The 24,050-nt window shown below is 40.0% G+C and overlaps 1 long non-coding RNA gene across 1 annotated transcript; it reads right to left on the reverse strand.

Annotated features, from left to right (window-relative positions):
- Nucleotides 1-9,939: 9,939 nt before the first annotated feature.
- Nucleotides 9,940-13,603, reverse strand: LOC131198333 (uncharacterized). The gene is made up of 3 exons (XR_009155055.1): nucleotides 13,554-13,603; nucleotides 10,901-11,010; nucleotides 9,940-10,760 (listed from the first exon to the last, which is right to left on the reverse strand). It is a non-coding gene; the product is annotated as an uncharacterized LOC131198333 (long non-coding RNA).
- Nucleotides 13,604-24,050: the final 10,447 nt, after the last annotated feature.

The raw sequence follows: 24,050 nt of genomic DNA on the forward strand, positions 1-24,050 counted from the left end.
TGATAAAATGAGTCAATTCTTTAAAGCAGAAGCCAGGGGATTTTTTTTTAAAAAAAGAAGATACAGCTGCTTTAAAAAAGTGCCAGATTCACTTTCCTAAGTATCTTTTCCAAATAATTTCCAAAGTATTCACAGCCCTAATGATCAAAATCTTGTTCAATCACCCAAGGCAGAAACTTTTACAGGGTAAACTTTGGCTTTCATCTCAGAATGATCAGAGAAAACTGCAGAAGCGCATCCATTTAAGAGTAGTATTCTACTTCCTGTGTAAATCACCATTTCAAACTCCTTGTCCAAGAAAACCAATTGTCATCTCTACATTTTGGCTTCTGGTGCAGTGGTAAAGCTGCCTTCCAGGCCATTCATTTTATTGGGACCAGATTCAGAATTGGAAAATTATGAGTAATGAGAAAAGTTCTACCATAATCTTAATACTGGATGCTGGTGTCATTGCATGAGATTCACCAAACTCACTAACTCTTCCTCCTCCTTGGTAGAGAACTTTGACAAGGTGGACAACACTAGAGCTATCATATCTAAGATGCTAAAATGCATTCAAGTTTTTTTGTCTCTTGTTGTCCTCCAATGGTCATCTGGATTTTGGCAGCTCAGATGATAGCCCTAATCATGACCAGAAACACTTGCAGCTTACTACACAGGAAGTGTATATAGGATTTGCAGCTTCCATGAAACAAATTCCAAAGTATTGAATAAACATTTCTCAATAAAAATACGCTCTTGTTTAATAAGAGATATAAATTTTTAGAAAGGACACCAAAATCCTCAATCTTCAAAATTCCTCATCATGTCTGACTACTTGACAAGTTTCTTTGATTTTGTGGCAGCTTCATAGCCCTGAGGATTGCAATTTAATGAAGATACTGACATTTGTAAGCCACAGGATTGTATGAAAGCACTATGCAGTTTCCACGAGAAGAATTAATGATCATTAAACTGGCTTAAGCTGGTGATAAAGTTATGCCACATTAAAATAAAAATACTTTAGGAATTTAACAAAAAGATGTATAGAGAAGTAACTCAGGTTTAACATTCTACTTCTGAAACTTTCATTTTGCTAAAGATCTATAGGATGACCATCTGTGTTTAGACTCTATATTTTGGTCAACTTTTTATTTTTTAAATGAGAAGCCACTATAATGGTAGCTCTTGTTTTATTTTGGTGAGTGCCTGTTTAGGTGGCATTACTGACAAAAATAATGGAAGCTGCCCTCCTAAAACTATGCAGAGAGCTTGGTTGGGGCAAAGCTGGCAGAATCATTTTGCCAACTCCCAGTAAGTTTGCATCTGAAATGTTTCCAGGACTCTTTTTAGAGTCCAACAGATGTGATTCTTCTTGTTCTCTGTAGTCGGAATCTGAAGGCATTTAAGATTCTGCTGGTAGTGGAATTGTTGATGTTCCAGTAAGGAAGGAAAGTGACAATCTTTCTCTTTTGCAATATCTAAAAAGAACATAGGCCTGTAAGACAGTCAGAACAATTTTCGCTGGGAAAAAAATATATATGGCATGCAATTTTCCAAACTGCTATTTTCAGGGGCCAGTTCAATTATATTGCTGCTGCTCTAATGTGATAGTTCAGCCATTTCAAGTTAATTGTTAAGCGAGCCCAGAAATAATCTCTCTTACAGTGAGCTGTGAAATGAGGTTGGTAGGAGAGAGAGAGAGAGAGAGGGAGGGAGGGAGGGAAGGAGGGAGAGGGAAAGAGAGGGAAAGAGAGAGAGAGAGAGAGAGAGAAACAATTCTTTTATTACTTTTGTCATCTAGACAATTGGAAAAAGATCTTGATAATAACAACTGGTACAGCATTAAAGTTGCTATAAGAACAAAACAATCTCAGCAGCTTGCCTGGATTCCATTTATATATCATTCCCCTGTTAGAAAAAGGAGGGGGGAAGCATATCATGCCTCCCCAGCTTAACTCCCCCCCCACACACACACAACCTGCAGTCTGACAGAATTATTAACTCTTGCAGCAGCAAACAACCGAGGGTGCTCACTGGGTCTCTGGAGAAAGCCACTTAATTTATAATTATCAAACAAGTTAGGTGGAAATACAATAGCAATTAATCAGGATTTACAAAGTTACAGTTTTCAGTCAAACTAATAAAGAACAAATGATCAAAAAGGCATGTCTTCTAACTTGTTATTAAAAACGTGGCATTTTTTTCACATTTAAGGAGTTTCCTTTTGGTATTCATGTAAAATGCTATTCAGTTAATAAATACTCCACCTTTCCTGTACACTTAGCGGATCTCAGGACCTGTCTCACCTCATCTAAGAATCTAAGAAGGGCCAGATTTAATTAGGGTTTGGATGGGAGACCTAAAGGATCTCAGGACTTTAGGCAACACTAATAAATTGAAATAAACATTCTGCAAGAAGGCAAACCATTTCTATATTGTTCCCAAGACAATTACATGCATATGTTCAAAATGTGCTCAGGAGTTAGATTCAATGTAAAGAGTCTTTATTTTTACCATATTTTCTTTTTTCTTATGATTCCCCCTCAATTCCAAGACCAATTAACACTAGTGTGACAGAAAACAAAGCATAGACAACAATATTTTAAGGGGACTGGCTGGCATAATATGTATTTTCCACTTCGTCTCCTAAGATATTAGCTGGGAGTCCACTAATCATTGATCAAGTCTGTCAAGTCACATGAACATACCTCACTTGAGCTATATATGTATGTATATTTGTGTGTGATGTATGAAAAACTAAAAAAAACCCAAAGTGAAACACAAAATAAATTGTAATTGATGCAATTGTAAATTGTATCAGAGCTTTGTCAATTTGTACAATTTGTAGATTGTAACAGAGCTTTCTCCCACTGAGAAGTGACTTGTAAATAATAAGAGGAAGATGATGATCCCAACTTTAATACTTTTACTGCCTAACAGAAATCATTTTTATTTTATTTATTACTAAAAGTTTGTCAATAAATTGCAGAACTTTCACTTGATAACCTTCTCAAATTATCCATACCAGTGGTGAAATTCAATTTTTTTTTTACTATCGGTTCTAGGGGCGTGGCTTAGTGGGTATGGCAGTGGAAGGATACTGCAAAATCCCCATTCCCTCCCCACTCCTGGGGCCCGCCAGATGTGGTATTTGCCAGTTCTCTGAACTACTCAAAATTTCTGCTACTGGTTCTCCAGAACTTGTCAGAACCTGCTGGATTTCACCCCTGATCCATACCTAATCTTTCCATTATCTCCTCCTGAAATTCCTTTTTTTTGTTTTTGTTTTTTGGCAAAAAGAAACTTGCAGGATGACATACAAATTCACAGTGCCTAGGACAGTCATAAGCCTGCAAAGGGCTGGAATCCAGATAACAAGGAAGAGTTATTTTTGAACAAGGATACACATGAACTGTTTACTCTAGCAGCCTTGGGAAAAGTAATATTTTAAACAAATAAATTGCATACAACGGGGACTTTGCAAGGTTGCAATGACTTGAGCAGAGAAAAATTACGCACTGTTTATACTGGTTGAATGAACTATCCCAAATATTTCCTTTGCCATGATATGATTTGGTATGGTATACTACAGTATGTTATGGTATAATGGCAGCCACTAACAATAGCTGTTAATTCTACTTAGTCCATAAAATCTCCTGCCCAAGAGGAAGCCCAAAGTATCAAGTGTGACAAATACTCAAGACAGGACACATCATTTCTGGAAATGATTTGTTTATCTATGTAAGAGTTATGTGGAGTGAGAAACGTTTATACAAATACAACAATACAAACTAAGCTGGCACATCTTATTTGGATTTCAATAAGAGATTTTGATCTTTGGCATTTTAAAGGTACAGACACTTTTTTAAATTTTAGTTATATTTCACTTAAAAGAGACAAGCTAAAGGCTTATTTAATTTGTAGGCACTTGTAATTTCTGAGACAGTGAATGCTCTCAAAAATTGTCTTTTACAGGACCTTCAGCAAATGGACATCATCACCAGTCAAAAAATACCGCTTTCTCAAATGGCAAACTGGTTAGATTTCTTCTCATACTTCCACGAGCAACCCACCCAGTTTAGTTTCTATTATGGGGAGGAGGGTAAGCACACTTTTATGATCAGCTTGGAATATATTTCTAAGAGTACCTATCAAGCCTCAAGGAATTCTTGGAAGTAACAATAATATCAGAAGATGGTGTTTTGCTTGGCAGTATGCACCAACCCCATTTTTTTTAAAAAATAAGTGTTTGTAATAGCAATGCAATTAGATACAGCAGAGAGATGATAAAGTGGTTGTTTGTAGACAACACATTGCCTGTTCTGTCCTCCGTGTGCATATTCACACACACACACACACACACACACACACACACACACACACAATATTTAAGTTATGTAGAAGTTATTTCCCCCCATTCATTACACATGCATACCTACCCTGAAATATTCACTAGATCTCAGCCAGCATCCAATTTGCAATGTACATTTCAGAATAACTGGAAATATAGATGTATGATTTTTTAAACATAGGTCTTAATATCTAAATATTTTCACCTCTGTACATTAGCATGGAAACCATTTCCATTTATTTTTTTAATTATCCATCCATTATCTTATCTATGCCTATTCCATGGAGCATCTTTTAAAGCTACTTGAGGTCCAGCCAAAAAAGAGAGATCCCAGTCCTATGCCAGTTATAAGAAGGCTTTTTACACTGGAGAGTGAACCATGAGCTGTCTTTGCCTTCTTCCTTCTGGTTCTGTGCCAAGCACACCCCAGACAGGAAAATGAAGCTACCCTGCAGTTTTATTGCTTGCCTCTAAAAGGTATTATCTCTGCCTTAGTACTCTTGGCACCACAGCATCCTCATAACCATCAATCATAACTTTTCATGTGAATGAAATCAGAGAAAGTTGAAAGTAACATCTATAGCCATTGCTCTCTTCTTCATGCAAGAATAAAAATGACTAGAGGAGTTGCCTTTCTAAAGACTGCTTTAGAAGCCAACAATTAATTATTTCCCTTTAAGCATTGCCCAGTTTTCTGGAATAATGTTCTGTTTGCCAGTAAACAAAGCCAAAAACGGGTATCAGGGAATTAACTTGGAACAGCGATGGGTAAGTTTTAAATTCCAGACAGGTATAAATTCAATCAGAGGAAGACTTGTATATTCCAAAAGGTGTTCCAGTGTTAAGTGAATTTCCATGCAACTTTGTTAACATCTTCTAATTTTTGTGTGGAACCTCTATGGTTTCTCTGTCCAGTCCATGAAGCTTTCATCCAACACAGCACTGGGATGAAAAGGACACCACACTTACATTATTCATTCTTACTGTGGACTGATTATTCAGGGTTATAAACTGGTTGTTGTTGATAATTGTCTCATTCCAATAAAATCTATCTACTCTATCTTCACTGCTATGCCTTTCATCCTGATATATTCACTCTTTTTTTTAGGGATTACTTTCCCTCCCTTTTCCATTTACATTCTGCCAACCTCAAAGCATGTGGCTCAATCTGGATCCAACCCAGTGTATAGACTTACTGTCTAATGACTTAGTGGATATAAGCATACTAATAGGAACAAATTTATATTTATTTATACTTTATATTTAAACTAATTATAAATATACTTTATGTTTAAAAACTACCCATAGTTGCTCTGTTAAAGTGATGGGCCATATTTAAATATGATATGTGAATAAATAAATAAATATTAATTAATTAATTAAGTTTGTTCAGATATCTGGGAAATCAGTCCATAAGATGGGACAATATGGACTCATGGTGCACATATCTTCCAATAAACTTGTCCAGGAAGCCAATGTTTTTGAATTTCTTTCTCCAACACTCCCCATCTTTTCCTCTCTACTTTATTTAAAAGAGAGCAATAATGTTTCTCACCCTTTGGCACCCAATATTCAAACTTGGTAAGACTATGAATGCAAATGAGCTGAGATTCTAGTGTAGCAGCAATCTTTACTGTGGAGCTGAGGTCTGTTTGATGTTATGTTGAGTAGCAGAATGGAGGGAGCTTATTTGAGGCCTGATTTGGAATCCGCTGTCAAAGACAGCCGAGTCAGCTGATGCTGTGAAAGACACGCATTGTCAATTCTTGCTGAACCTTAAAACTGGTGCAAAACATGAAATGAAGGGATATTAAATGAACTGACAGTTTTGAGGCTTCTCTGTAAACCTTCAGGAAATAGTTATTTGGGTTTACAATTTTAAAGAAAGATAACTTTCAGCAGAGGAAAAATAGAAGCTTTCTTTTAAGAATTGAGAGATTACCCAGAACCAAAGGAAAATAAAATTGTTAAAAGCCCCCCCCCCAATTTTTTTTAAAGGAAAATGCATTTTAAGAAAGATGACAAAAAAGATTTATGAAACTTTCGCTAAAGAACTAGTGTAGGATCAGAAGAGCCGATGGCGATTTATATGACATTACAAAATATCACAGATGTGACCCGGAAGAGTGGAGAATTTGCTGTGACCGAGAAAATGCAAACTGGGTTGTGCAATTGTTGCATGAGAAGTAAGAGTGATGTCAGACAGTTTCTTTGCAGATATTAGATAACACGGGTCACTGAGACTTCTTCATCACATTTTTGAGTTTATAAAAAAAAATCACCAATAAAATATCAAGTATAGCAAACATCTTACTAGAATACTTAATTAATAACAGTAGGTTATTGGTATAATTATGGCTTTTTCCACAGCTGGCCTGTGCAACTTTGTGTTACAGCTATAAATGAGTGAAACAGAAGATCTGGACATGGATATCAAGAAAGAATTGAATAATCATTAAAGTTGTGTGGAATAAGTGTCTCTTGGGATTAAAAATCAGGAAAGATTGAGCTGCTACAGGTACCTAAGAACGTTTAGTATTCCAAAGAAATGCTGTTTCAAACATCAATTGCAACTGAATGTTCTGAAGAAGAAGACATAGTATCTAAGGATGTCTAAATAATTACAATGAGACATTGTATAGCATTAACACTTTTGGCAGAAGTTCTGAAGGATGTCGTGTCACTAATAGCCTTTTAGGCTAGAAAAAAAATGGTAATTCAACTGAAAATCATCAAGTGAAGCTAGAAGTAGTTGAAGCATACTTTCTTTCATGATGACAAATTCTTGCGAAGTACTATAATTTAAAAATCTATACAGTTTTAAATAATAGGGTCATGGTGGCTCAGTGGCTAAGTCGCTGAGCTTATTGATAGAAAAGTCAGCAGTTCAGCGGTTTGAATCCCTAGTGCTGCGTAACAGGGTGAGCTCCCGTTACTTGTCCCAGCTTCTGCCAACCTAGCAGTTTGAAAGCACATAAAAAAATGCAAGTAGAAAAAATAGGGACCACTTTTGGTGGGAAGGTAACAGCGTTCTGTACACCTTTGGTGTTTAGCCATGCCGGCCACATGACCGTGGAGACGTCTTTGAAGAGCACTGGCTCTTCGACTTTGAAACGGAGATGAGCACCGCCCCCTAGAGTCGGGGACGACTAGCACATATGTGTGAGGGGAACCTTTACCTTTTTACAGTTCTAAAAGTCTTGTGTTTGTCTCATCATTTGTAACTCTCAACTGGGTGAAATGATGGATCACAAAATAACAATTTTTGAATAAATGTATCTTAAATGGGCTAATTTACAGAATGCAAACAAAATCCGGGACCCATGATTCCTGTGGGATTGAAATTCGGCAACACTGTGTCACTTCAGGACTGCGTCTTCCAATTACACTTCCCAGAAGCAGTTAGATTGTATGGTACAACTCAAGATAAGACAGGCATATCTTCACCCTCTTTCCTATTGGCCTCTGGTTCCTACACCCAATCAACTGGTGGCAAAGCCTCTTGGGCAAGCATCCACTGACTGCTTTGGAATCAAGACCAACATTTGAAATCTCTTAATGGCGATAGCTGGTGAGGGAGAAATGCAAAAGCAATACAGGTACCTGTTGGCAAAGTAGAGCTAGTTAGTGACGGATGAGTGAGCACTTTTTCTGGTCCACCACTTCTTCCCCCCCTCCCCCTCCCATGGGCAGTTCCATGGGTCAGCTGAGGAGGAGAAAGAGGAAGAAGAGGTGGCTTCATGGAGGTCTTCCTGAGGGTCATGAGAGGAGTGAAGACAATGCAAACCTATGTTATATGTATAATGAAAAATGAACCAATGGGTCACAGGTTGCCTAGTTATATATAAAAGTAATGTGACATTATATTTTTCTTACAGTGCTGGAGTATGAGCACAAAGGAAGTTAGCCTTTAAATTAAAGTGACCAGATTTCAGTGATGGCAGAGCGGGACACTATTGACGGGGGGAAAGGGGGGGCTGCGCATGCGCGCTGAGTCTTGCCACCTGCCTGAAGGAGGAGGAGCGGCTGCTGCTTCTCTGCTGTTCCAGGCAGTCTCGGCTCTCCTCTCGGCTCTTCCAGGCAGGCTTGGCTCTCCTCGGCTCTCCTCTCGGCTCTTCTCTTCCTCTTGGGTGAAGTCAAGCGGTGTCTCTCCTCCCTCTCATGCCCCCTTCTCTGCCACTCCCCCTTCTCCTCCTCCTCCTCTTGCGTTGCCACCTCCAATTTTCAGAATGGGAGTGAAACAAAAAAAAACCGGGACTTTTTGGAATTGCCGTGGGACGCGGGACAAATTATTAAAAAGCGGGACTGTCCTGCCAAGAGCGGGACGTCTGGTCACTATACTTTAAATCCATAGATTTCTGACACATATTTTCTCTACCCAGGAATGAACAGGAAGTATAGATCAACTTTCTGGAAAGTGATGAATGTTGTTGACTCAGCCTGGGGAAGTGGCATGTCGAAGACAAAGCTGAGAGAAAAGGAGTGGAAACAGACAAAGTTCTAACCTGGCCTACAACTACAGACATATTATAATGAGTTTTCCTAATTATGCATTAAAATGTTGCTTAAATAAGAGTGGTAATTTTAGAACTCATCAAGTCAATTTGGTTTTATAGTAGTCACCCTAACAAAATATGACATTAAGTACCTGCAGAAATATACATCTTCTAAATTCTAAATTAATAGTTAAAGGTAAAGTTTCCCCTCGCACATACGTGCTAGTCATTGCCGACTCTAGGGGGCGGTGCTCATCTCTGTTTCAAAGCCGAAGAGCCAGCGCTGTCTGAAGATGTCTCTGTGGTCATGTGGCCGGCATGACTCAATGCCAAAGGTGCACGGAACGCTGTTACCTTCCCACCAAGGTGGTCCCTATTTTTTCTACTTGCATCTTTACGTGCTTTCGAAACTGCTAGGTTAGCAGAAGCTGGGACAAGTAACGGGAGCTCACCCCGTTACACGGCAGCACTAGGGATTCGAACCACTGAGCTGGTGACCTTTCAATCGACAAGCTCAACGTCCTAGCCCCTGAGCCACCGCTCAGCATGTCTGCAGGATCCTGCTGTGGACAGGTGCTCCCTTGCTCCCCCAAGAGTCCCTGTTTAGTAACCGCTTTAGCTTTACTAAACAAGGCCTTAAAATAATTAACTAAATTAATAGTTCTGCCTTTATTTAAAATTGTAAGTGAGCAAGTCATTTTTCAAAGTTTAATTCTGAACATAGTCCATTAAAATATCAAATTATTATGCATATTTTATTTATTTTTACATAGAAAACTAGTAGTTCAGATGCAATGATGATAATATTAGTAATATCCATTTATTACAACAAATATTCATTATTTTTATTGTAGTGAGAATATTGGCTCGTATAATTCATAAACAAAATGACTGCACTTAAGTTGCTGCCATTGTACAGACACAAATAGTTGCCTCATATTGAATCAGACAAATTAGTCACCAAACTTGTTTTGTATGTTTAGATGATGGGTGATGATTTTTGAAAGTCTGAGGCAGCAACTTTTCTCATTCCTACCATGCTTAAGTGGAAAAGATGTGGAAATTAGTGGAGAAGATAAGGTGCAAATGTGGAACTTTGTGCCCGCAAGGAAAATCCTCGGTGGTGCCTTATTCCCTCTCACGCCACCATTTCTCTTTGAAATCCCAGTATTTCAAGACTCACAATGTCATTTTTCTAAATACTAAGAAAATCTCCTGAGATAAATGGAATAAGTCCAGAAGTTTGAGTGGAATGAAAGTTATTTTCCAATCACCTTTGGAAAAGGGAAAAAAGGACAGGAGAAAAATGGGATAACAAATCTAAACAAGTACAGCTAGGGCTCTCCATATGAAGAACCTGGTTGCCAGAGAGGATTAACGATTGGGCTCACCGAGTCTGCCCCAAGGCCTTCTTCTCATGCTCCAACTGGCAGAGATTGGGAGATCTACTGCTCTAGTTCTTATTTGTGTTTGGGATGCAGAAAGAAGAAATATTACCATTTTTAAACCATGTGTGACCATGTGTGTATATGCATTTCTTTTTTAAAAAACAAAGTAATTCCTGCTTTATAGGGGAAATTGTACTAACATTTAAAAAAGTCAGAATTTATATATTTGAAAATCCCCAGGCTTAGAAATACACAACATTTAAGCCAAATATCATTAAACGGTATGAATTATTATTAAATGGATGAAAAAGCAGTCTCTTGGCAAAATCTGACCTTGAAACAGAGTGAACAATTCATTTTGCTTTCTTCTTTATGCAGATATTTAAAAATCCCAAGGTTCTTCCCACCACATTTCATTCTGGTTTCCCTTGTGTTGGCTGCAGCTGTGTGCAAAGAGGGTCTGTATGAAGCCAGAGGAATTTGTATATCTTTTTATTATCATTATCATCATTGCTTTGGAAGTATCTGCTGATTCATGTCAGGCTGTAACAAAATTGATATTCCAGTAGTCTTCTATTCAGATATTAAAGATGCCCCCCCCCCCAAAAAAAACCCCAAAACAAAACAAAAACACAAACCAGCAACAAACCCAAATCAAAACAGATAAAGATTTAGGAATTTACCTCACAATATTCCAATTCAATCACTGCATGTATGCAAATGTCCATCTTATCTGCCATGCAGCCAGGTTTGTTGGTTTATTCAAATTTGTTAGAAGTTGCTCAAATCCAACCTGGAGAGTGTACAAAAAGCAAAAAACAGATAAAGCATAAAACCACACAGACTCCTTAAACTAAAACAAACTTAAAAACAAGACAAATCAAACAAAACAGATATCAAAAATACCACAACACGTTAACCGGTAACAAAGCCAGATTTTAAGAGGTGTCCAGAACCCAAGGAGAGTGCACTTTTCTGATCTCTGGGAGAATACTGTTTCAGAGGGTGGGGCTACAACAGAGAATGCTTCCTAGGCCCCATAAGATAGCAATGATTAATAGAGGGAGCCTAGAGAACACCCACTGCCGGAATGTATTGGCGAGCAGAAACTGTTGGAGAGAAGCAGTCACTCAGATATCCAGACCCAATGCCATGTAGGGCTTCATAGGTAATAATCAATAGTTTGAATTACACCTGGAACCAAATATGCAGCTTGTGTAGCAATGATGATACATGGGCATACCCAAAGGCGCCCATTATTGCTTGGACCACTGAATTTTGAACCAGCTGTAATTTCTGTGTTATCTTCAAGGGCAGTCCCATGTAGAATGAATGTAGAATGGGCCTCTGGTGGCTCAGCAGACTAAGTCTGTCTGTTATTAACACAGCTGCTTGCAATTACTGCAAGTTCAAGTCCCACCAGGCCCAAGATTGACTCAGCCTTCCATCCTTTATAAGGTAGGTAAAATGAGGACCCAGATTGTTGGGGGCAATAAAAGTTGACTTTGTATATAATATACAAATGGATGAAGACTATTGCTTAACACTGTGTAAGCCGCCCTGAGTCTTCGGAGGAGGGCGGGATATAAATTCAAATTAAAAAAAAAATCAACTGTGAAGTGGACAAGGCATGAGTAACAATCTGAAGGGCCTCCTGACTGATGAAAGCACACAACTTCAAATGAAGCCATGAAAAGGCCCTTCTAGCCTCAAGCACTAGCCGTGAGTCCAGAAAGATTTCCAAATTGTGCACCAGTCTGGAATGGAGAAGTGTCAGCCCCATTCAAGACCAATGATGGTAGCATCTCCGAGAAGAAAAGATACTCATTCTGATCGTAATGAATCCTGGAATGGCAGATGACCTCATGCAGTGGTTTCATGTAGATCATGGGTTTCAAACTTGCGTCGTCACGTTGCTGTCATGTGATGTATTGTGATTTTTTTCCCCTTCCATAGAACTGGGTGGGTGTGACCTGCACATGATGCATCTGGCAGGGTGAAATGCTCCTGGTTCGGACTGGATCACGTGATCCAGTAGCGATGGGGGCGGGTAGTTTGGAGAAATACCTGCCCCTCTCCACCGCCCACGCCTCGCTGTTCCTCTTCTCTATCCCTGAAGCTCTCGGTGGTGATATAGTTCCAAACAGCCTTAAATGACTGCCGCGGTGCTTCAAAGGGCCGCACTACAACTGATCAGTGCTGTAGGTGGCTAGTAGACCGATGCCTCTATTTTTAAAGAAAGTAGACTGGTGCGCTCCCAAAAAAAGGCAATTAGTAGACTGGTGCCTCTATTTTTAAAGAAGGTAGATGGGTGTGCTCCCAAGTTTTGTATAGTTTATTATTTTTATTATTTATTATTATTGGCCATGCCCATTCAGTCACCTGAGCACCAAACCATGCCACTGGGTCACCTGACCACAAGCCACACCCACCAATTAAGCCACACCCACAGAACCGGTAGGGAAAATTTTTAGATTTCACCCCTGGCATCTGGCCCATGGGCCGCCAGTTTGACACCCCTGATGTAGATATTAAACAGGAAAAGAGAAAGCGTTGAGCCCTGAGGCATCCCATACACAAGAGGCATAGACATTATCTCTTTCCCACTGTCAATATTGATGGGAACTGACTACTGAGGAAGGATGTGATTCACTGAAGCACAGTTTCTCCCACCCCAACACCTGCAGACAGTCCAGAATAATATTGTAGTTGACGATATCAAAAGCTGCTGAGAGATCAAGGAGTACTAGGATGGCTGTACCACCTCCATAAGGATACGGTTAGTGGAAACAGGAAACAGATATTCTGAAAAGGCATTAAATTCTTCTGAAGGTATGCAAACAAACACATTCAGCATTAAGATTTATCTATTTTTAAGAGCCGTGGTGGCGCAGTGGTTAGAATGCAGAATTGCAGGCCTGCAGCCTGGAGTTCAACCCTGATAGGACTCAAGCTGGACTCCACCTTTCATTCTTCTGAGGTCAGTAAAATGAGGACCCAGATTTTTGGGGGCAATATGCTGACATTTATAAACCACCCAGAGAGTGCTGTAAAGCACTGTGGGGTGGTATGTAAGTCTAAGCACTATTGCTATTAAGATTTATTTCACTGGGACCTGAAATATTCTCCTGAATATGTAACCTCATAATAAGAGATGTGCTGCTGATTTTAAATTTTGAAAGGGCTTCCTATGCAAAGAGCAAATGATAAAACCACAAGAGCAAGTCTTTGTGGCTGGGAGTCTTTTCAGTCTGGATTTTCAGGCTGTTAACATATCTGCCTGGGTAATAACTTATTCAGAAAAGGAAAATGAAAAGAAAGAAAAAAAAATCTCACCTGACATCAAGGCAGCTTTCATTTCACATGGGTGTGCACGTGTGTGTGTCTTCTGCTTCATTTTGTGTGTGCAATGTGGGAAATTCACGGATTTTCAGTCCATTAAAACACATTTCAGAGTCGTGTTGTTTGAAGTTACTTTACTTCAGAAACAGCTCTTTTCAATTAACTCTGAAACCTCTTTCAACAGCCGTTCATAAATAGGCCAACATCAATGGCATGCTCTGAGTCAGTGTGTATCTCTAATGGAAATGCACAATGGGCCGAGCTCCATGCCTGCAGGGAGAACATCTTCCATTTCAGACACAGTCAATGAGAAGTTTTGCCAGCTATTCTAGGTCTCTCACTCACTCTCCCTCTCTCTCTGGTCTCAGCTTCAGCTCATAGCTGATCAATGGTTGTGCTTTTTAATTACACTGTACAGTAATGATTTGTCACTCATTGAAAGGGGATGTTCTCTTGAGTCAGCATGTGTAGAAACAACCCAAAGAAGGAAGAAGAGTTTCATTTTTGTAGCAAGTGGCAAAGGGTATGGCACGAGGAGGATATCTTCTGGAAGGCCTATCCCATTAAGGTGAAATCTCAGTTAGAAAGAGAGGATGTGAAAGACTGTCAGCTTTGAAAGAGAAACAGGAGATATAAAAGAAGAAGAAGAAGAAATCTGTAATTAAAACAGGAGCGAGCAAACTGTTCCTCTCTGATATTCTGAATTACAATCCCAGAATTCCTCACTGGACAACAAGCTGGACAACATCTGGAGAAGAGAACCACATGTGAGTCAAAGGGACAAGGTTCAATCTGACTGGGCTGGGTACAGCATGGGAAAGGGCTCGTGGCAATAACATGAGATTTGAAGGCATTTGATGTCTCATCTTCATTTAATTTCTCAGTTTCTGCGTCCTTTCATTGTAATCTTTACTTTTTACAAACTCTCATAAAAACTCTCCCCATTTTCTATTAAAAATCTCCCAAATCCACATTTTCTATTCTAGGGCAACATCATAAGAAAAACAAAATATACCATTAATGTGGGTGAAATACCATTAATGACATTGAAATAAAGAGCCCATCTTGACACGATGCAGGAAGTTGGATTTGGAAAGGCCTCTCTTTCAGGCTGGAAGAGTCCCCAGCACGATCCATAATTGTGATATGGGAAGGCCAATGCAAAATATATCCATCCAAACTCAGGAAATCTTGAAAACTGGGTATCTTCTCATCCACCCAATCCTTTTAAATATACTAATAAATAATCATTAAGAGACCATTTTGACTTCTGTTAACTTTGAGTAATCCCTTTCTACTGTTTTCTCTGCAGGTTCCCTCTTTTGCCATCTAAGGGTGTTAAGAATAAGCAGAGAGATTCAAGGACAGGAATGGTGGTTGATGATAAAAATATCCTGAGGGGATGCCATTGTGAATCAATACCATGAACACATACATTGAGCTTTCTGCTCACGAGAGTTAAGTGGGTACAAGACATTAAACTCCATCTACCAATTTTAAAAAGTAGGCATCTGTTTTGAAGAGATTACAGTGGTTTGCTGTCTTTGGTATTAAAGTTCATTTTTAACAGGCCAATTCTAGAAGCATCGCTACTCCATAATAGCCAAGAAATCAGTAGGAGACAGAGAGAGAAAAGAAAACTGTCCAAATGGGGAAAGTTAGGTTAGAATGAGAGATGATGTTTCTATTAAATTAATTACTGAAAAATATTAATACTAATGGACCAGAATATTGGCCCCCAATTAACCAGAAATATTTATTTAATTAAAAAAGCAATGTAAGAGTTTTAAAATAGGCATTATTTCCCAGGAGAACAGAAGAACAGGCTGCTTAGTAACATTGCAGGCACCTGTTCTGCTTTCTTTTCTCCCAACTGAGTTTTCTTCCCAGCATCAGCATGGCAGAGTTGCCAATAAAGCAGTAACCTTGACACAAGTTTAGAAAGAGATGGGGGAGGGGGAGAATGGGGAAAATGTATACTTCGTGTTCTGCAGCCATCAACAGGGTGTCAGGGTTCCAAGGAACACCCCCAACAAAATAAAGCTTTGAGGCTTGAGGTTCCTCAAAGTTCCAATTTATTAGAGATGTCATGTTCGCACAGCTGGGAAAACCCGAATCTGAAAGCTTCCAGGTTTTCCACACCCAGTTGACAGTTCACAGCCCTGCCCCACACCCACAAGTTCATCACATTGTCCAATCAACTCTTCACACTCAATTGTATACAGTCTTCAGGCAGTCTCCATCAGACACAGGCAAAAGTCCTTGAATACGGAATGTTATGACTAACTTTCTATCACTCCAACAACAACCCCCTCCCAACTTCCCCAGCTAAAATATGTGGCAGTTAAGAAGCAAAAAAAAAATTGCCTTCCAAAATGACACAGGGTACAGCAGCCAAACCAAAGAAGACATTTTTCCTATAGAAGGAGTGGATGGTAAAAAAGAGAGGGTGTGGGAAGGGGAGAGAGAGAGAGAAAGAGAAAGAGAGAGAGAGAGAGGAAAATAAGTATATTAGTCTAGTAAGATAAAGCACATCAGAAAAGGTGAAAGAGTTCTGCATGCTGGCCATTAACAGAAAAAGAAAAAAATTGCAGAGAGAAGGGACTTAAGACAGACTTAAGCTTAAGAATTTTTTTTAATGCTAATAATGATTCTGTATTAGTAGTAGCATAGAGCCTAGAATATTGATGATAGATTAATAGGTAAAAGAATAATAGGTAAGAATAATAGAGTATAAGATACTATAGTAAAAGTATAGTGCATGGTATAAACATTGTCATACTAATAGTAACTAAAGAGTAATTGTATATTTTAATAGTAATTATCATAGAAATAGTATAGAAATAGCAATAGCACTTAGACTTATATACCACTTCATAGTGCTTTACAGCCCTTTCTAAGTGGTTTACAGAGTCAGCCTATTGCCTTCAACAATCTGGGTCCTCATTTTACTCACCTTGAAGAATGGAAGGCTGAGTCAACCTTGAGCCAGTGAGAATTGCCAAACTGCTGGCAGTTGGCAGTCAACAGAATTAACTTGCAGTACTGCATTCTAACCACTGTGCCACCACTGCTCTTAGCCATAGAAGCAGTAGTATAGAATATAGGAAGCATTCACAATGTATATATAAGCTTTTACATCACTTTAATATATTTGTTTTCAGAAAAATGAAACACCCTTATAGGGAGATATAAAGATGTAAAGAAACCACCTGTTCAGAATCCAGTACTTCTTTTCTCTCTCTTAAGAGAGAGAATTAAGAGTCTGGGGCAGGGATGAAACCTAAAATTTTGTTCTGTGGGTGTGGCTTGGTGGGTGGGTGTGTCCTGTGACTGAGTGGGCGTGGCCAACTCAATGTCACTCACAGCCATGCCCACTCAGTCACAACCCTCCCACCAAGCCACGCCCACAGAACCCAGTAGGGAAAAAAATTAATTTCTATTCTGCCTTTTCCCTTTTTGCGAGATGCCTGCAGCTGCAGCCTCTCTGCCCGCTTGCCACCCACTCGCCACCTGTTCTCTCCAACTCCGGCCTTTCTCCGGAGCTGCTGTCCACTCACTGCCCGCTCGCCGCCTGCTCGCCCTTCGCCTTTGGTCAGGGGCCGGGGCCCAGGGACACCCCATTCCCTGAGGCCCCGGAGTTGCCCCCTGCTCGCCGCCTCCTCAACTGGGTTGGGGAATGCACCATTCCCCAACACCAACCTTGTCCTGGAGCCGCCGTCCACTCTTCCTTCGCCACGTGGCATATATTTACTTTCCTCCAGCGGCTGGCTGCCAGGAAAGGCAAGCGTCCAAAGGTTATCAGAGTTGCTCTCCTTGAATATGCTGCCTTGTTCTATGCGCCGGCTGCGCAAGCGCACACCCAACCTGCCGCTGATAAATAAATGAAATAATCGGTGTACGCTTGCGTAGCTGGCGCATGGAACAAGCAGCAATGGCGGCAGCATATTCAAGGAGAGGGACTCCAGTAACTTTTGGACGCTTGCCTTTCCTGGCAGTCAGCCGCTGGAAGAAAGTAAGTATACACTGCATGGCGAAAGAAGAGCGGGTGGCAGCTCCGGGGCAAGACTGGTGTCGGGGAATGGTGCATTCCCTGGCCCGGTTGAGGCAGGCGGTGAGCAGGGGATGGCTCCGGGGTCCCAGGGGAATGAGGTATCCCTGGGCCCTGACCAAAGGCGAAGGGTGAACAGGCGGCGAGTGGGCAGCAAATGGGCAAAGGAAGAGCGGGTGGCAGCTCCGGGGAAAGGCCGGAGTCGGGGAATGGTGCATTCCCTGACCTGGTTGGGGCAGGCAACGGCTCCGGGGCTTCGGGGAATGGGCCCCGGCCCCTGACCTAAGGGCGAGCAGGTGGCGAGCTGCCTTCCTGGTGTTCCAGTGTCCAGCTTGCGAAGGCTGGACTGCGGGCTGTGGACTGGTTCGGGGGTGTGGCCAGCCAGCGATTGCTACCGGATTGGCGAACCAGAACCAATCTCCACTACCTACTCGCCTGATCCAGTCCAATCCGGTAGCATTTCACCCCTGGTCTGGGGCCAACTAATTGGGTACAAGTTAAAAAAGAACTTGTGATATTAAAAATACTAATAATCTAACAAAGTTATTGTTTGGTTTGTTTCTTGAATTGCAGTATTATTCCTGATACAAATAGTACTTGATAGATTAACAGAAAATACTATATTAAGCATTTTTTTTTCAGATGTGAGACCCCATGAATTCACAACCTATAATGAGCCTATAGCAAATATTGGCAACTTTTTTCCTTCAGGGATTGTAATGAGGGTTTTTTTCTCATTTTTTTGAAAGAAAAAACCACTGGAGGTTCTGAGGATTGAATAACCAAATAATAAAACAGCTTTATTAGAGTGGACAAGGCTGAATTTTTCAGTCTACTTTTTCATTTAAGGAGTTTAAAACCTTCCGTTGTTTTTAAAAAATGAGTGGGGAGTTAAATCAGGGGTGAAATCCAGCAGATTCTGAAGAACTGGTAGCAGAAATTTTGAGCAGTTCAGAGAACCGGCAAATACCACCTCTAGCTGGCCACAGAGTGGGATGGGAATGGAGATTTTGCAATATCCTTCCCCCAGGAGTGGGGGGAGAAAGGGGATTTTGCAGTATCCTTCCCCTGCCACGCCCACCAAGCCACACCACAGCCACCAAGCTACGCCCAAAGAATTGGTAGTAAAAAAATTAGGATTTCACCACTGAGTCAAATGCAGCACTGCTGAAAATTGTGATCTTGCCATCAATTCTAATGGCTAAAAATGTCAGGTAGGTTGTATACCCTAAATATAAAGGAAACCATCCCAGGGGTGAAATCTAAAAATTTTCCCTACTGGTTCTGTGGGCGTGGCTTAATTGGTGGGTGTGGCTTGGTGGTCAGGTGACTGAATGGGCATGGCCAATAATAATAAATAATAAAAATAATAAAGTATACAAAACCTGGGAGGCACCGGTCTACCTTCTTTAAAAATAGAGGCTTCAGTCTACCAATTGCGTTTTACTGAGAGGCCCCGGTCTACCTTCTTTAAAAATAGAGGCTCCGGTCTACCAATTGTATTTTACTGAGAGGCCCCGGTCTACCAATTGCCTTTTACTGAGAGGCCCCAGTCTACCAATTGCCTTTTACTGAGAGGCCCCGGTCTACCAATTGCCTTTTACTGAGGCACCAGTCTACCTTCTTTAAAAATAGAAGCCCTGGTCTACCAACTGCCTTTTACTGAGAGGCCCTGGTCTACCAAGTGCTTTTTTTCGGCAGGCACCGGTCTACCTTCTTTAAAAATAGAGGCACCAGTCTACTAGCTGCCTACAGCTGTAGTGTGGCCCTCTGAAGTGCTGCGGCAGTCATTTAAGGCTGTTTGCAGCTATATCACCACCGAGTGCTTCAGGGACAGAGAATAGGAACAGCGAGGGGTGGGCAGTGGGTGGGGGGCAGGGATTTTTTCTACCGGTTCTCCGAACTACCTGCCCCATCACTACCAGATCGCGTGATCCGGTCCGAAGGGGGAGCATTTCACCCCGATCCATCCTATCTATTATTCATATAATTAATTGATTAAAAAAATTCAGTACAACTGCATGCATGTCTTCTCAAAGCTGCAGCCTCAATTGGACCACAACAGTAGTTAATTTGAGCTGAAGATAATGAGGTGCACAATGTAGCCAGATATGTTTTCTGCCATTGTTCCATACATATTCTCCAAAGAAGGTCTTGGATAGCTTTCCCCAACTGGATCCGCTGAAGTTGTGTTGTGGATTGGTGGTCCAAATGCCATATATCTGGAAGGCACTGGTCTGGGGAAGACCCTCCATTTCAAAAAATAAAACAACAACCAAATGCACAAATGCAAATACTGAGCACAGTCAGTATGCACAGTCCAGGTCACTTGAGGACTATTTTTGTACCAGGGCAATCAGAATCTTCTACTTTGCAAATGACCCTGCCAGGGATCATTTGATGAATGAGAATTCAGTATGAATAGGAATAACAGGCACTTATATTGCTTTCCTTGGCCTTCATTACAATTTCATCATGGGAAGATACATGGAAACATTATGCCCTATTCCCATTCCATTCCATTCCATTCCATTCCAAACATCCATGATGTTTCACTGCAATTCCATGTCTTTGAGTTATTTCCCCTTGGCAGGAAATTCCCCTTGGCAGGATCATCCTAACAGCACATCTCAGCCATAGGCACCAGGTCAGAGAGAAGTTTAGTACAGTAACTTAAAGCTGATCCAGAGAGCTTTCTAAATTTCAGGACTAGACCCAAAACAAAATTAAAGGTTGATTTCAACTACATAACGTTTTCAAAGATTGCTGTGCTACGTCTTCCAATTTCTCAAGGACACTAGATAGTAGAAACAAATCAGCAGAATGCTAAAGGAATAAAGATTGTTGAATGTTTCTCTGCCATGATGTTATTTTACTCATATTATGAAACTTCAGCCCTATATGTTCTAGAAATCTATATGCCTGGAGATCCTGGAGATGTGCAGTATGGTAGTGTTCAGCAAGTTTTTAAAAAAATTTTTTATTTATTTTGTCACAACAATATATGTAGGTATCATACAAAAAGATTATATAGTATATAAACACATATATGAGTAAATATTAGGAGGTATAAGCATATATATATATAGGAGGAAGAAAAGAAAAACAATAGGATAGGAATGGTAGGCACGTTTGTGCGCTTATGCACGCCCCTTATGGTCCTCTTAGGAATGGGGTAAAGTCAATAGTAGAAAGTTTTTGATTAAAGCTTTTAGGATTATGAGAAGAGACCACAGAGTCAGGTAAAGTATTTTAAGCACTGATGATTCTGTTACAGAAGTCATATTTTCTGCAATCTAGATTAAAGCGGTTGATATTAAGTTTAAATCTATTAGTTGCTCTAGTATTATTGCAATTAAAGCTGTAGTCTTTGACAGGAAGGACATTACAATAGATGATTCTGTGAATTAAACTTAGGTCGTGTCGAAGGTGACGGAGTTCCAAGTTTTCTAAGCCTAGGATTTCAAGTCTGGTGGGATACGGTATTTTATTGTTTTCAGAGGAATGGAGAACTCTTCTTGTAAAATATTTCTGGACACGTTCAATTGTATTGATGTCAGAGATGTGGTGAGGGTTCCAAACAGGCGAGCTATATTCTAGAATTGGTCTAGCAAATTTTTTATATGCTCTGGTTAGTAGTGTGGTGTTTTTGGAAAAGAAGCTATGCAAGATTAGGTTTACAACTCTTAGAGCTCCCTTTGCTATGTAGTTGCAGTGGGCTTTGGCACCCAGATCATCCGACACGAAAACTCCAAGGTCCTTAACGGGATGGGGGTCGTCTGTAAGGTAATGTCCATCTAGTATGTACTTAGTGTTTGGGTTCTTTTTTCCTATATGTAAGACTGAGCATTTGCTGGTTGAAATTTGGAGCTGCCAATTTTTAGACCAAGCGGTTAGATGATCAAGGTCGTTTTGAATGATAGAAGCATTGTCTGTGGTGTTAAATAGTTTGACATCGTCAGCAAAGAGAACACAATTACTTGAGATATGGTCACAAAGATCATTAATGTATAGTATAAAGAGTGTTGGTCCAAGGACGCTGCCTTGAGGAACACCACTCTTGACAGGAACGGGATTTGATAAAGCATTGCCAATTTTGACCACTTGTCTGTTAGACGGAAAAGCAGATATCCATTTGTGAAGGGGTCCTGAGATGCCATAGGATATTAGATTAGGAGAAGTTTATCATGTACTACTGAGTCAAAAGCTTTGCAGAAGTCTATGTAGATTGCATCTATTGATTTGCCTTGATCAAGATTTGTAGTCCATATGTTTTTACAGTGGAGAAGTTGTAAGTTACATGATAATTTTTTCCTGAAACCAAATTGTTTATTGGAGAGTAGGTTGTTAGTTTCTAAGTGTGAGGTAATGGATTGGTTGATGATTGATTCCATGACTTTGCAGGTGACGCAGCACAGAGAAATCGGTCTGTAATTTTCAACTAAGCTGGGGTCTCCTTTTATGAAAATAGGGATGACTGTGGCTAGTGACCAAAGTTTGGGAAGGGAACTGGTAGTGAAAGCTTTATCAAAGATAATACTTAGGGGTTCTAAGTACAACTACAACTTACAATACTAAGTTGTAAGCCACATGCATCCCCAAGCCCCATTTATGCCCACTTGGCATCATTGAAATTCAACAGCAAAATGGCTGATTTTTGGCACTGGAATTTGTTTATGTGTTTCTCCTATTGCTATAAGATTTGGAATGGATTTGTTAAGCTTATGTGTGGCAAAACCCAAACAGGAATTCTTCTGCTTCTCAAAACACATATATATACATACACCTGTCATTCTTGCCCATCTTGTGATGTCACCATGTCATTTGAGGCACTCTCCTTTATTCCTAGATGCCAAAACATGAGATAATGTGAAAATGCTTTTACAACAGCAACAATAACACAGATAATCTTTCCAAGACTCCTTGGTGTTTAAGGTGCTACTGACACTGATTATGATTGTAATTTCTAAAGAGATTTACTTTAAGTTGCTTATACAGCCAGAAGCATTAGAAGTTGGTCAGATTTGTATTACATATCAAGTTATAATCCATTTTTAGCAAATATAAGCATTTTGCCCAACTCTTTATTGTATATTGGGCTACGAATTTTTGTAAGCCCTTTCATTTTCTTATTATGGAGTCAGCAAGGATACCAATGAAGTTGAATCAACTGATACTTAACGAAAACCAATAAAGAGAACTGTCAAGACTGGGGTTAGATAGTTTGTTCATAGGAGGGGATGCTCTAGTATTTAAAAGTGGCATTAGAAAGCCAAGTAGTTTTTGTGGTAAGGAACATTCCAGATTTAGATGTCCCCAAATCCACAGCACTTGGCCCTATGAAAATCAAGCCTGAGCCTATTTTCAGCATCCAAGTCTCTACAGACTTCAAGACTACTATTTAAGGTAAATGCAAATGGGACCACCCACTCTCTCACTTCTTGGGCCCAATCATATGCCATCTCTTTTGTAACCCAGGAGGACCATGGATTTAAAATGCAAGTAGATACACTCAGAGTTTTGTGGATCCTACCTACCGGTAATTCATCAGGATCAACAGGACCAAACACTTCCCAGATCAAACTCTTTACATCAGACAGTGCTTCAGTCAACCTCACAGGACTTTCACAACAAAAGTCCAAATCTTAATGGATCCAAGCAACAGATGTAATGAGAAATCCTCACATGGGGCCTTGCAGAGAGCAAGTCATCTTATAATGGGCCACCAGGTTGCAATCCATGAGAATAATAAAAGCAGCAAAAGCACAATGGCTCTTCTTATTGCCACATTGCAATATCTGATAAGGACTTTTACTTATGCCTTCTTGGATTTGCTCTTCATTTTCCTCCAAAGTTGCTCTATCCTTCTCTTCTGAATTCCACTTAATTCCACTGAAAACCAACTGGAATGTGGACAGCTGATGAAAGATTAATTTGTCTTGCACATGTGGAAAGTAGGATTCTAGAATACTAGGAGGACTCAAGAGCATCAAAGCCTCAAATTAATGGTGCCTTATGCCTGATGATCACTTGAAGACTGCACTTTCAAATGATAATATATGACTAAGCCTATAACAGCAATCCATATTTTACAGCCTATAATGCCATTATTCCCAGTAAATTTCCTTTCAAGAAAATGACTGCCTTGTATCTTCCCTAACCCTAAAATACTAATAAAAAAATTAGCAAGAGGATTAAAAACCACTGAGATCTACACATGCAAAGCTCTGGGCCTTTGGCTCTCTGAATGGAGTAAATTTGTTAATTGAGGCAATTGATTTTTCCTAGGAAATAGTAGCAATGTCTAATTCATTAAAGCCTAAAACAACATCCTTTGGGCAAAATGGGGTCACTCCATTCCTAACCTTTTAGTGAAGTATTAACAATTTGGAGTCATTTTGGTGCATATCTTAAAAAGTGCTACATTAACAAAAACAAGC

The sequence above is a fragment of the Ahaetulla prasina genome, chromosome 1, assembly GCF_028640845.1.
Source record: "Ahaetulla prasina isolate Xishuangbanna chromosome 1, ASM2864084v1, whole genome shotgun sequence".
Lineage (NCBI taxonomy): Eukaryota > Metazoa > Chordata > Lepidosauria > Squamata > Colubridae > Ahaetulla > Ahaetulla prasina.